The sequence below is a fragment of the Lathamus discolor genome, chromosome 19, assembly GCF_037157495.1.
Source record: "Lathamus discolor isolate bLatDis1 chromosome 19, bLatDis1.hap1, whole genome shotgun sequence".
NCBI lineage: Eukaryota > Metazoa > Chordata > Aves > Psittaciformes > Psittacidae > Lathamus > Lathamus discolor.
The window spans coordinates 1,603,246-1,615,992 of NC_088902.1; the positions used below are offsets into that span (position 1 = coordinate 1,603,246).

Here is a 12,747-nt window from a genome sequence, read left to right on the forward strand (position 1 = left end):
GGGCTGTCAGCCAGAACACGACCACATCAAAAGCCTCCATGAATTATTTCAGAAGCATTAACACAAGAGTTTTCTTGCAAAAAGTGTTTGGGCTCTCTGAAAACAGCCTAAAGAGACATGAAATCTGACTCTTGCCAAAATGAGAGTTAACACTTGAGCTTATCAGTCCAAACCCTATCTTCACTTACCACAAGTCAACAAATACAAAGAGAGTTAAGACAACCTACATCATAGAAGGAAGTGTTTATTATCCTTATTTATTTTGTAGTCCCATCTGACCTCGTCTCCACTGAAGAGCTGCTCTACCACTGTCTGTATCAGAACATTCCGAATAGTGACCAGCTACTGTTGTCTGAAAAGCAGCGCACAATATAGCGAGCAATGTATTAGATCACTATAAATTCCGACATACCTGTACATCCTATTGCATAGCCTCTCATTTTTGGATACACTCCTATACCACAGCCGCACTGTGCTGCTTCAAGATGTTCTTACGTGGAGGATGGTAGAACAAGCTTTGTATGGACAAAGTACCCTGAGAGAATATTAAACTAAATACTAGCAATTAATTAGGCTTGTGTAAAGCTATTAACCTTCAAATCCCTATAGAAATAACAAGTAATGCTCAAATCCTCTGGGATGCACACAGTATTACCCTGTTCCATAGACAAGGAAGTGGAGATCTGGAGCAGTGGAATGATTTTTGCCCAGGGCAGTGCTGTAACCATTCCCAGTGCCACAGAACTGCTGCTTTCAGACCACACTTGGGTGGGTGGATACAAGCAATACCTGCACACACATGTGTTGAGCACCTCATTTATAGCTGTTTATTACAACCTGTGTTTGCAGAGCAGCATTTGCACCAAAGGAAAGCCTCATCTCCTGGAGCAGGTGATCCTCATCATGTATTTCTGCTCTAATCCCCCCTGCAATGCTGTGCAGCTGATCACAGCAGTCTTCCTCCCCACCTCCTCCTCAGTGTTAGCACTGCACCCATATGGAAAAAGCAAGATCTTAATCTTCTCCTAGGCACTCTTTCCAAATGCCTTCCTCCACTTCTACAGGGAACATACAATAAAGAAAAGCTGAGCATCAGCTTAAACTCAGAAGTCTCTCCAGGACATTACATCCACAGCACCAATAAATCTTGAAGGACTTTTTGCACAGTATGTCTATCATTCAGGCTTCCCTGGGGTTCAGCCTTCTCCAGGTTTTCATCATCTTCTGGCCTAATTATTGCATTAAGCACATTTCCACCTTCTGAACACCAGCAGGTTTTTCTTGCATCACCCCTTTCCATGCATCTCTCTGCTACCTCATCCCTCCCAACTGCATCTAACACAGCTTGGCCTCCCTCTCCCACCTTCTGTTCCACTTGGCCCAGAGTGCCAGGTTCTATTGCACATAGATTATGGTAAAAGCAGCCTGTAAGTACCCCGATAGCCACTTCAGTGCTCTGCTTCAAATCTTGCCTCAACAGTGCTCCAGCCTGTGACTGGGTTCCCCACATGCTATTACATTAAATAGTAAATTAATAACAACACTTCCAAAAGCTCCCAGTTTCCTGGGGTGGGACTGTCCCTTCAATAACACTAATGAGTCCTGGGGTGGGCGCTTGTGCTGCCGTTCGCATGGCATCACAGCTCCCAGCTGCCTCCCTCCCATTATGGGGTAGGAGTTGCTCTTTGCTGGGGCACCTCGTTTGTGGTGGCTCAGTTCTCACCAGAAACAATGGTTCTTGCATCAGAAGGTCTGTTCAAACCTACCATAACCCCTCTAGAATTAGTTGGCATGATGGCTTCCACAAGAAAGGAGAGACAAAATGCAGCTGAGAGCATCTTAACCAGGGGAAGACTCAGCCCCGAAAATCCTTGCTCTTCAGGGGTGCAAGATATCCTGCTTCACTGTAATGAAAGTCCTCTTGTCCAACGTCCTCCAACAATCTGCCTTTAATGGGGTTACTATTGCAGAGGTAAAGCATTTTATATGGAACCAGGTTTACATTATCCTGCTATTCGGAGATCTAGCTTGCAATGCTGTTCAAATCCTTTAATCCATAAATAGGATTCCAGCCAGAGCTGGGCTGCCTTCCAAAACTGTAATCTCCAGTATATGAATTATTACAAAAAGATTAGGGTGTTTCAAGTAATAACATTTCAAATAAATCAGCTTTCATGGAGGAACAACAAACTAATATCAGAAATAACAATATAAAGACATTTATATAGCCACTTGCTGGAATAACTTCACTAACTGGAGGGATTCTTGCCTCATTTGCATCATTTTCTTTGAGAAATACACCTTTGCCTTTGTCCCTTCACTACTGGGCTCTGCTGCAGTGCAAACAAGGTGCTCCCATCTCATCTATCAGCCCCTTCAAATCACCAGCTTTCTATTATACGGAGACAGGGAGGTATGTTGCTGTTACTGCAGACGATGCCCTTCTCTCCCCAAGCCTTCAGCTTCACCTAATGCTATGTGAGGATGGTCAGATAATCCTGAAGGCCAGAAGCATTCCTGTAACTCCATTTTAATGAGCTGTGAGTTTAATTATTATTCCTAGTGCATCTGCAAAAGCCCTCCCTTCCACACACACAGCACACATGTGTGCAGGGACAGCTAAATAACTTATTTCCTGCTTCTTTTGGCAAGACGGTTATGTGACATTTATGGTGCTTTTCTTACCTGCAAACTGTATTGGCACAGTAAGAAACCAGGTCTATAGAGTTCAGAGCAGTGAGATGGAAAGAAATCAGGAGGCAGAGGGTCTGGGCAGGTGAGATGGCAGAAAACGAGAGGTGAGAATGAGCAGAGCTAAAAAGCCACCATCCCTTGAGCTCCTGGGGTCCAGGCAGGGGCACTGGCTTGGTGGTGGGCAGCAAAGTGTGAGTCTCCCGTGGTCTGAAGACAAAGGCCTGGGGGAAAGGCGAGGGGATGTGTGCTCAGCACCACCGCCAGCCGTGATGCTCCAGGTTGCTTAGTGACAGATGTGAAGCCCAAGGTGCCCATGGATTTATGGCATTCCTCCCCGCCTTCCAAGTGCTATGAATAAATGACACATCTCAGTTCCTTATTTATCCATTTGTGAAGCTTAATGGGCAGTTGTAGAGAAGAGTATTGAGCCTTTTATGCAGTAGGGCAGGCTAGTTTCCTGATTTACACTTGCATCAACAGAGAGTGGAATATGGACTCGGCAAATTTTATTTAGCTCTTAAAAAGAAAACAAATGCAAAGAACACCACAAAACTGAGCATCCTAAACAAATAAACTAAACCTGGTGCCAACTAAGAGCCCCTGCTTTGAATTCAGGCCTCATAATACTGTCAAGAAGGTGAGAAAGCTCCTGCCAGATGTGGTCCCAGGCTGGTGCCTGGGCTTGTTCTTTGCACAGATGCTGCTGCTGCAAGCACTCGACGACATTGGGCAGAGACACCCTGCTACAGACCCGTAGCTCACAGCACTGATACATCCAAACACAGCTTTAACATGCTCATCTACCTATGGGGCTTGCCAATGGGCCCCGTTTTAAGAGGTGGAGTTAAATAATGTACATAAATGTTTTCAAGACCTGGGACTAGAAGTTACAGGCAGCCTTTGCACAGTATATGGACCATGTTATTGCTGCATAGCATAAAATCAGAGGCCTCTGGAGGGCTGTGGGGATTGCTGTCCTGGGACAACCAAGCATACAGATTAGAGGCTGCAGACAGTTATCTTAGCAACCTATTTTCATCAATTGTTCTTTTTCTCATAAGCTACCTACTGAGACTTTCAAAATCCAATCACACATGAAGCTCCTGAAATTAAATCTTTAATAAAAGATACCCAGTGTACTATCAGAAACAGCTCTCAGACATTTTATCAGTGAAACAAACTTTGATGGTCCCCATAATTTTTAGCGAGCTTCTTCAGATATTCAGCTGTGATTTACACAGGACATTTTGCTCACGTATGATAAATTACACCAGGACACAAAGGAGAGTGAATAGCGAGTGAATCAGTGCATCTGATTTTAAAGGTCCTATCACAAGGAAAACTAGAGCAGAATTAATTTATTTCTTAAAAATGCTATAGATTCAGGGAAAACGTGATTTTCCAAGCAGCTCTACTATAAGGTTAGATTGCAGGATTCTGCCAGGGCAGATGTTTTACCCCCTTAGGGGCCAGACCATCATTAAAACCACTGTTTTTGCAAGTAACTCAGTTACTCCAGACTGAAACACTTTCAGTGCAAGACTTAAAAAACTAACACTCCCCCCCCCCACCCAATGCCTTCTCTCCTTTTTATTTCCTAATGGATAGTAACACAAGCAATCCATAATCACGTGAAATACAGCTCTCTTTGCCAACCTGTAATTTCTTCTGTGGCACGTTAAGGTGGCGAGCAACACCTTGGTTAGAAACTGTCAGCACGTACACCACACAACCAGCATTATTTTCCCCTTGGAATCCATCATTCAGCTATTTCAAATTGAGCTGAAACTTTGACATGCAGACTGTCACTTCAGGAAAGAATTATTATTATTCCCAGAAAATTAAATAAATCAGGTCAAACTTCATGACCAGCTTACCCACCCACCGTGCATCGAACTCCCAGGCCCTTTCCTATTCCCTGTTCAGCTGCTTCTGAACACCTTCCATCTTAACCATATACCTAATATAAATCTCCCCTTAAACCTCCCCTCTGAATCTCTGTTTCACAGAGAACAGGGTAATTCAAGCTAAGGAACTCAACAGAAGAACCCCAAACTCCACCAAACCCCAACAATAAGAAAGCATAAGCATTTGTTATTAGAGCAGAGCAGCACAAAAGGTAAAGCCATCAGCACAGACTCCTTACCAGCAACCTCAATCCCATTTCTTCCCAGCCCTCCAGCAACAGCCACAGCAATTAACTCACAAAGTCACCTCACAACTTTCCAGGTTCAACAAGGGACCCAACGTCTGATTTAATCAACTCTAGGCTACACATAGCAATGATTTATTGCACTTCTGTATCTCACGCAATGAACTCCTGCCCCCATGCCCTGATACACAGCATATATATATATATCTATTTTTTCCATACTGGTATTTCTCTTACCTTTCTTGGCCAAAGGAAAAACACTACTACAAGCTGCTCCTGAATAAGCCTCAAGTGAATCTGTATTTCTTCTTCCAAGAACATCATCCCAACAAGAAACTCCAAAGCAGGAAGACCCTCAAACTAGAGCTGCAGCTATCAACAAGCCTTTAAAGCCAGGCCCACTGCCAATCCTGGGCACCTGCTGGACCTCTCCAAGTGGTAAAGGACCTGGTGATTCGTTCCAGCTGGGCTCATTACTGCTAAGGACACACAACTGGGGACCTCTCCTTAACTCGTTTAACTCTTTCCTTGCAAAGCTTAGGGTGCTATCTCTTCTCCGTCTCCCTTCAGGGAAGTGGTGGATTCTCCAGTGTTGAACAGGGTGCTGGACATCTTTTAGGTGATGCTGTGCCTCCAAAGGTTGAATCAGATGATTTTTGAGGTCCCTGAGATTCTAGAATTCTCTGTGGGGTGCTCAGGCTGTTAACACCATGGCAAAGGTATCTGTCATTTCATGGACAATGTGCAGCATTCCAAGCCCCTGCTCTGCCCAGAGCATCCTCCCATCACGCTGCCATCCAACTCCTGCTCCCCACTCTGTAGAGGAAATAGCCAGAATCCTTAGTGATGGCGAATAATGTTTCACTGGATTCACCAGCATTTTAATGCCTCTAATTACAGCCTGTTTGAACTAGATTAAATAAAAGCCCCCATGCTCCATTTCTCCTCACTCCTGCAGCCTGTTTCCACCTGATTTAGACTGCTCAAGGAGTCAGGGAGGTTTTTTATGCATACATTACACTCGACTATGACATCCAGCAAAAATAATAACAACATCTGACAAAGTTTGTTGTATTAAATAGAAGGTTGAGGATTCTTTTAACCTGCGGTACATGCAGGAACTAGCTGCACAGAAACACCAGACAATAGCACAGACGCCGGGAAATAATTTGCTATTCATTTAGCTGTCAGGTGTACTTTTGAACAGGAGTTCTAGCACAATTCAGCTTTAATAAATAGATGCTTAAAATACACTTTGTACTATAAAACCGTCTCCTCGCATTAAACTTAAAAACTCAATCAATAAGCCAAGAAAACTCAACCCAACAGCAGGCTGGTTTCCTATTATTGGGCCTTTTTGCCCAACTACATTAACTGCAAAGTATGTGCAATATAATAATCCTCTAGTATGAATATTGCATTGCTGGGATCCATTAACATTTTAGACAGGCTGTAATTAGGCACAATGCAACCATGTGAGGTTTGGAGTTTAGGCTCGTATCCAAAAATCCCAGGGTGAGAGTTTTTACCTAATTCCAGAATTTTGGTGTTAAAGGACCTGCACAAAGTCTGTGTCCCTGAGGGCGAGTCCTGCCCTGCTCCAAGCACTGGGACGAGCTGCTTCATCCTGGCTGGGAGAACCACCTCAAACCCCTCAGCAGACGGTGTGTCCTGGGGTGAGAGCTGGAGGTCAAAGCCATGTCTGTGGCAGAACCTGCAAAACAATTAATGGACAGGATACAACCTACAAACCACTCATGGAACTGCTGCCAAACAATGATCAAATCCCTGCCAGGGATCAATGCTCAATCGGGTTCTCCATCCAAGATGGGCAAGGAAAAGTTTGGGCTTCTTTAATTAAACTTTCAGACACACTTTCAGGAAAATTAGGGGGGTTTCCAACATTTTCTTTCCATAAGCTAAGAATTTGGCTGGAGCTGAGTGCTGAAAGCTGGGAAGGGTTGGATGAGCAGGTCACGTGTAAACCACAGAGCCCTTACTCTATCATAATGGTTGGATTTCATGATCTTAAAGATCTTTTCCAACTTGGTTGATTCCATGATTAATGCCTCGGCTCCAGCAGTTGGCTGCAGGCTTTACCACAAGTGAAATCAGAGCCATGCTCACTACTAACACTTTGTAGCTATGTGGTTGGCTGGAAACTTCTTCCAGCTTTTCACTGCTGGGATTAAGATCTTGACTGCTTTGGAATTGTTTTTCCTCCTCTCTCTGAGCTAATCTCTAACTAGATGTTGGTCCTGCAGCTGAGCACTAACCACGGACACTTAGAATTATGTAGCTGTACCTGCAGAAGACATCAAGGTGAGATGAGTTGCTCGGTGAAGTTTTCATGGCAAACTTCAGCTTTTCTCGATCTGGCTGTGCTTTTTTTCCTTCTCCTAACAATTGGGGACGCAGCACAGAGCCCAGAGGGAGATAAACGTACTTTTCTGATAGGGACAATATTGCAAGGACACAGCTTTCAAAACACTGTCCTGCTTGCCACTGAGGTTTCTGACTGATGTCATATATTATCCAGTGCTGCAAAATCTAAGTGAGGTGGGTGAGTTAGAGATCTGATTATAGAATTCCTGTGACCCCAAGTCAGTACTGAAAATGTCTATCTTTGTATTATCCAAACTCTCTTTCTGTATTCTTTCCCTAGTGTTGTGTAGATAAATCAATAAGACACATCATAACTCTGCTATCCCCCTCTTGGGCAGATTCTTCCCCTTTTCAGTTAACACCAGTGGAAGGTGAAGCACTGGAGAGAGCCTGATGTATGGCTCTGCTCTCAACTCCATCCCCGGGAGCTCTGTGGCTTGGGTCTAAGGACTGAAAGCACAAGCCCCAGCTTCATATTACATGTTAACCTTCAAGAAGGATATTCTGGAGCCCCCAAAACAAGGATGTGGACCTGATCAAGCAAGTCCAGAGGAAGCCCCAAAGATGCTCCAAGGGCTGGAGCCCCTCTGCTCTGGGGACAGGCTGAGAGAGCTGTGTTGGGTCAGACTGGAGAAGAGAAGGCTCCTGAAGGGGAGACCTGAGAGCAGCTCCAGTGCCTAAAGGGGCCGCAGGAAACCTGGAGAGGGGATTTGGACAAGGGCCTGTAGGGACAGGCCAAGGGGAATGGCTTGAACCTGCCCGAGGGGAGACTGAGATGAGCTCTTAGGCAGAAGCTCTTCCCTGTGAGGGTGCTGAGGTGCTGGCACAGGGTGCGCAGAGAAGCTGTGGCTGCCCCATCCCTGGCAGTGCTCAAGGCCAGGTTGGACACAGGGGCTTGGAGCAAGCTGCCCCAGTGGCAGGTGCCCCTGCCCATGGCCGGGGCTTGGAACTGGAGGAGCTTTAAGGTTCCTTCCATCCCAGACCAGTTTGTGATTCTATGATAAGGTGTACTTGAGAAATGCACTCTGAATGCCATTGAGGAAATCAACGTCAGCCCTAGAAAGAGCTCAAAAGTTCCAAACAGATGATAAAGCACATGAACTCTTTTCTGTAACAATAAACACAGCTCCAGGAGCTCTCTTGCTTAACATCACTTCTGGCTGGAGTGGTGGAAAAAAAACCCACCCGTGAACTTTGATGTCAAGTTTGCCAAGAGCTGTGTTGGTGTTTATCCTCTCCCTGCCTCAATGACACATTGTTAAGGGAGTATTTTCACAGTATATGTCTTGTGTATGCACAGGACCGGGTCTATTTGGAGTGGAAAGACAGATGTATAAACAGTGCAAGCACAGCCCAGCTCTGCATGCAGCAGAGATGTATTGCATGGGGAGGGAACAGCCCCAGCAGACCCCAGTTCACACAGCCTTTACTGCAGGAAGCAGATGGATGACTACTGAGTCAGTAATGCACTCACAGGGCTGGTTTTAGTCTGCCTTACCCTGGTGTAAATCTGGAATTAAAACTCTTGTCTTCAGTGCAATTGATCTCTTCCTGACATCTCCTCCAAATACTAATACTGGTAACGTATTGTTGTATTCTGTCCAAAATCATCGAATTCCTTTCTCTGTGTATTTATTCTTGCAGTCACTATGAATTAATTACTTTTTTCTCTCAAAAACTCTCCCGAGGAGATGTTCCAGCACCTCCAGTGCCCCCATCCCCTCCTGCTGGGCATGCAGGTTTTAGCTCACCAGGCTCTGGTTCCAGTGCAGCTTATGTCATGGGTGCCATCAGCATTTTAATCTGTTAAACGGGGACAATGCATCATGTGCTGGCTGACATGGGGCTGCTGTTTGTACCTTCCTTTGGGCGAGTTGTGCATCCCCATGCTGAGGAGATTCCATGCATAGAGCTTATGGCTTACATGGCCCCAGCATGGTGGTAAAGGCCAGGAATCTTTTTGATTTTAAATAGATGAGTCTGAGGTTTTCCAATGTTCTTGCAACCTTAAAACTGACTGCAGCAACCTACTATCATCCTCCTGATTGAATAGTCACCCGTGTTTTTCAGGTGGTACCTTATGAACATCTGAAGTTCTTTTTGCCACTTTCATGCAGGTTTGCTATTTCAGTAACTTTTTGTCATTACTTAGTCTTTTTTAATGGAGTTCATTTGCTTTGATCCTCACAAGTTTTTTCTCCCAGTTCCTCTGATAATTTTTTAAAGGAAATCATGGTACCTTTGAACCGCCTTTCCGAGCATCCATGCTCCACAGCATGGCTAAGTGAGACTCCTTCCAAACCTTTAAGAATTGTAAACGTGACCCTGCTAAGAAAATGCTGAAAGTGTCACCCCTTATAACATATCAGACAGAAAAAGACTGTAATTTATAAGGCTAAGTACAAAGAGCTGTTTTTCTTTGAGCTAATTAAGTAGAAGAAGAGCATAACTAATTAACTTGAAGAGACACAGAAGGAAACAGGAGGTTGTAGCAAAGCCCTGTGACTTTGGATGCTCTTTTTCATCTCAGGGATGGACTGCTGGGGATTGAGTTCTGCCAGGGGTCAGTGTATGGCCCTTCCTTGATACCTCCAACACTGAAGCTGCTCTTTCAGCAGTACATGACCAGGGCCCAGGCTGTAGACTCTCGGACATTGCCCAGAAAAGCTGTGGCTGCCCCATCCCTGGCAGTGTTCAAGGCCAGGTTGGAAATGGCTTAGAGAAGCAAGCTGCTCTAGTGGAAGGTGTCCCTGCCTGGGGCAGGGGGTTGGAACTGGATGAGCTTTTAGGTCCCTTCGACCCAAACCAGTCTGGGATTCTATGAAATAAGTACCCTGATGAGACCTACAAAATTAATCACAATAAGTGACACTGTTTAATGGAGAAAACGGTACCTGCTATGGCTGTGCTGTGACCTAGAAAAGAAGCCGTTCAATTAAAAGCTACCAAGGTGTTCAGGAATTTTCCAGGCAGATACAGTTTCTTGCTGGATTCCTCAAGCTGGCTAGAGCTGATAAAAGGGCAGCAGAAAACTCCGTGCAAGGAAACCCCCTTGTCCTAAGGAAGAATTCATTTCCCGTGTTCCTGACAGCACTTATATTTGCTTGACACTACTACAGCATGCACCATGGGTGCAGCCTTCACACTCCCATGGTTTTTAATGCTGTTCTTTAGATGATCCTGAGTGACTCTAATACCCAAGTAATGTGCTCCCAATGCATCTCCAGGCCTCTGGCCACTGCCTGTCCTAGGAAAGATTCCCAATCTCGGCAAACCCTCTGAACTTCTGGGCTTCTGTTTGGTTTCAGGACCAGCTTGGCCAGGCAACACGTCAGTTAAATCCCTGCTTCCTTGGAATTGCTCTGTCAGTGTGATGTGCCGGAGGATTACACTTCCAATTCCGAGCTCGGCTCAACTCTAATCGGAATGTCCCACATCCAGTCTATAGGAATGACTCTCTCCATAATGTTGTGCTGTCCAGCACATGCACTGGATGTCAGGTGCCATAAAAGTAAGAGAAAACAATATGCAGCACAACCACAGCTCATTATTTTATGCCTGCTGCTGCAATTATTTTCTCTGTAACACAGGCAAAGGCTTCCATAAATTACACAGTTATCACCCATCTGATCTGCTGCTGAGTCTGCTCGGGACCGGTTTCCAGTCCCAAACTGTCAGACAGCAGAGGGCTGAAATTTAATGTTTGCAGACATATCCCGAGATGCCTGGAGCAAAGCTGAGCAGAAAGGTTGCTTGTTTAGAAACTGCTCTGTAGTTCCTCCAAGGATACTGCTACATTAATATCTTAACCATGAGGAGGAGTGTGCTTCATTTTGTTCAATTCATTAAACTGCATTTGCTGCTGAAGTATTCTTCCAAGGGAGGCACAGCCCAAGGTGCCTCTGAGACAGAAAGGATGCCCGTCATTCCCCAGGACAGGTATTTTTGTTTTGGATCATAGATTTAACCAGGTTGGAAAAGACCTTTAAGGTGATCAAGTCCAACCATTGCCCAGCACTGCCGAGGCCACCACTAACCCATGTCACCGCGGGCCTCTTCTACATGGTGTGTGAACACCACCAGGGACCGCGACTCCAGCACTGCCCTGGGCAGCCTGTTCCAATGCCTGAGCACCCTTTGGGGAAGGAATTGTTCCTAATATCCAGTCCTTACAGATGTCTGGGAGAACTCTCTGGGAAGGGATACAACACACAAACCTGGACTGAGAGAGGGTTGGCAATTTCCCCATTTCACAGCAAGAAGGAAAAGCAGCGCAGCAGCTCCCTGGGGAGGGAGAGGGGGATTTTCTCCTCTGCCAGTGGATCTGTTTGCTGGTGCTACCCCTGGCCTCTCCCATCAGCCGCGCTCTTCTCTGGCTGCTAATGAGAGGCCAGGCAGAGCTGGTGGCTGTGCTGTGATCTCATCAGCTGCCCTCCTTTGGCACACGCGACCTCATTGTCATCTACTCTGACATCTTTCTTTCTATTAGTATCCAGGGCCAGCAACAATTTGTCCAGGTGCTCTGCCTCTTCCTTTGTATTCCCCCAGCAGAGCAAAGTGAATCATAAAGATCACCCAAATTAGAGCAGGGAAAAGACCTTTTAGGCCGTTCTAGTCTTCCCTCAGGGGTGAACGCCAACAGGATTCCCACAGTATGTTTTCTAGTGCTTTAATCAGTTCAGTTTTCATCCTGTGGGTCACAGAGGATTAGACAAGGGGAAGGTCTGGGGAATCAGCTCATCCTCTGGTTTTATCAGCAAAATTCTGTTTCGGGCTAAACCAGCAGGAAACTGAGCATTTTGCTGGATGCTTGATAATTCAGAGTTCATATGCCAGGGAGATAGCAAAGAGGTGGCCTGAATCCAAAACACTTGTTTTAGTCTGATATTATGGCTTCTATTAACAAGGTGTCCTGGTTTCAGGGCTGATCATTACACATGTTTCCCGCAACGTTCAACGTGACCATCAACACATGGTGCCCCTGCTAGGCTGGCAGCTGTCCCCATCCCAGAGAAGTCATTAAAATCACTACAAGATGGACTATGGGTAACTTTGCAAAAGATAGCTAAAGGATTTAGAACCTAATTTCTCTGTCTGTCAAAACCATGCAGTATCATCTGTCACTCATGAGCACGGAATGTGCTCTGCGTTGACATTCTTACCAGCACTGGGTTAAAAATCCCACTGGCTTCAGAGGGAGCAGGTTTGGGTCCAGGCTGCACAACATCCTCAGCAGCTCCTGGGATGATCCGTCCTGGAGTCCTAGGAGTTAAAGCAAGTTATCAAAACACTCTTTCCAAAGCCCAGCCTAAACTGTGCGTTAAAGAAAAGGTACTATTGGAAATGCCTAAATAAGGAAAAGGAAAGCAACATGGACGCACCAGTGCACCAAACAGTTGGATGCAAAGTTCACTGAAGATCACGCTAATTCATCTCTGGATTTGAATAAGCATTTGTTTGACTCCTAAACTTCAGGACTGCATAGATACTGGTAGTGGGAATCGTGTAGCTGCATA

General features: G+C 45.4%; 1 protein-coding gene across 9 annotated transcripts in view; it reads right to left on the bottom strand.

Moving 5' to 3' along the window:
- The window catches only part of PLXNA2 (plexin A2), a 257,933-nt gene that overhangs the window by 211,587 nt on the left and 33,599 nt on the right, over positions 1 to 12,747 (bottom strand). For 8 of the 9 annotated variants that reach the window (XM_065698048.1, XM_065698047.1, XM_065698049.1 and 5 more), the window contains exons 3-5: positions 12,394 to 12,493; positions 6,376 to 6,560; positions 5,084 to 5,662 (exon numbers count right to left, since the gene is read on the bottom strand). The gene's annotated coding sequence lies outside the window, so the exon portion shown is untranslated. The remainder of the gene's footprint in view (positions 1 to 5,083; positions 5,663 to 6,375; positions 6,561 to 12,393; positions 12,494 to 12,747) is intronic. The other variant, XM_065698050.1, reaches the window with a different exon arrangement.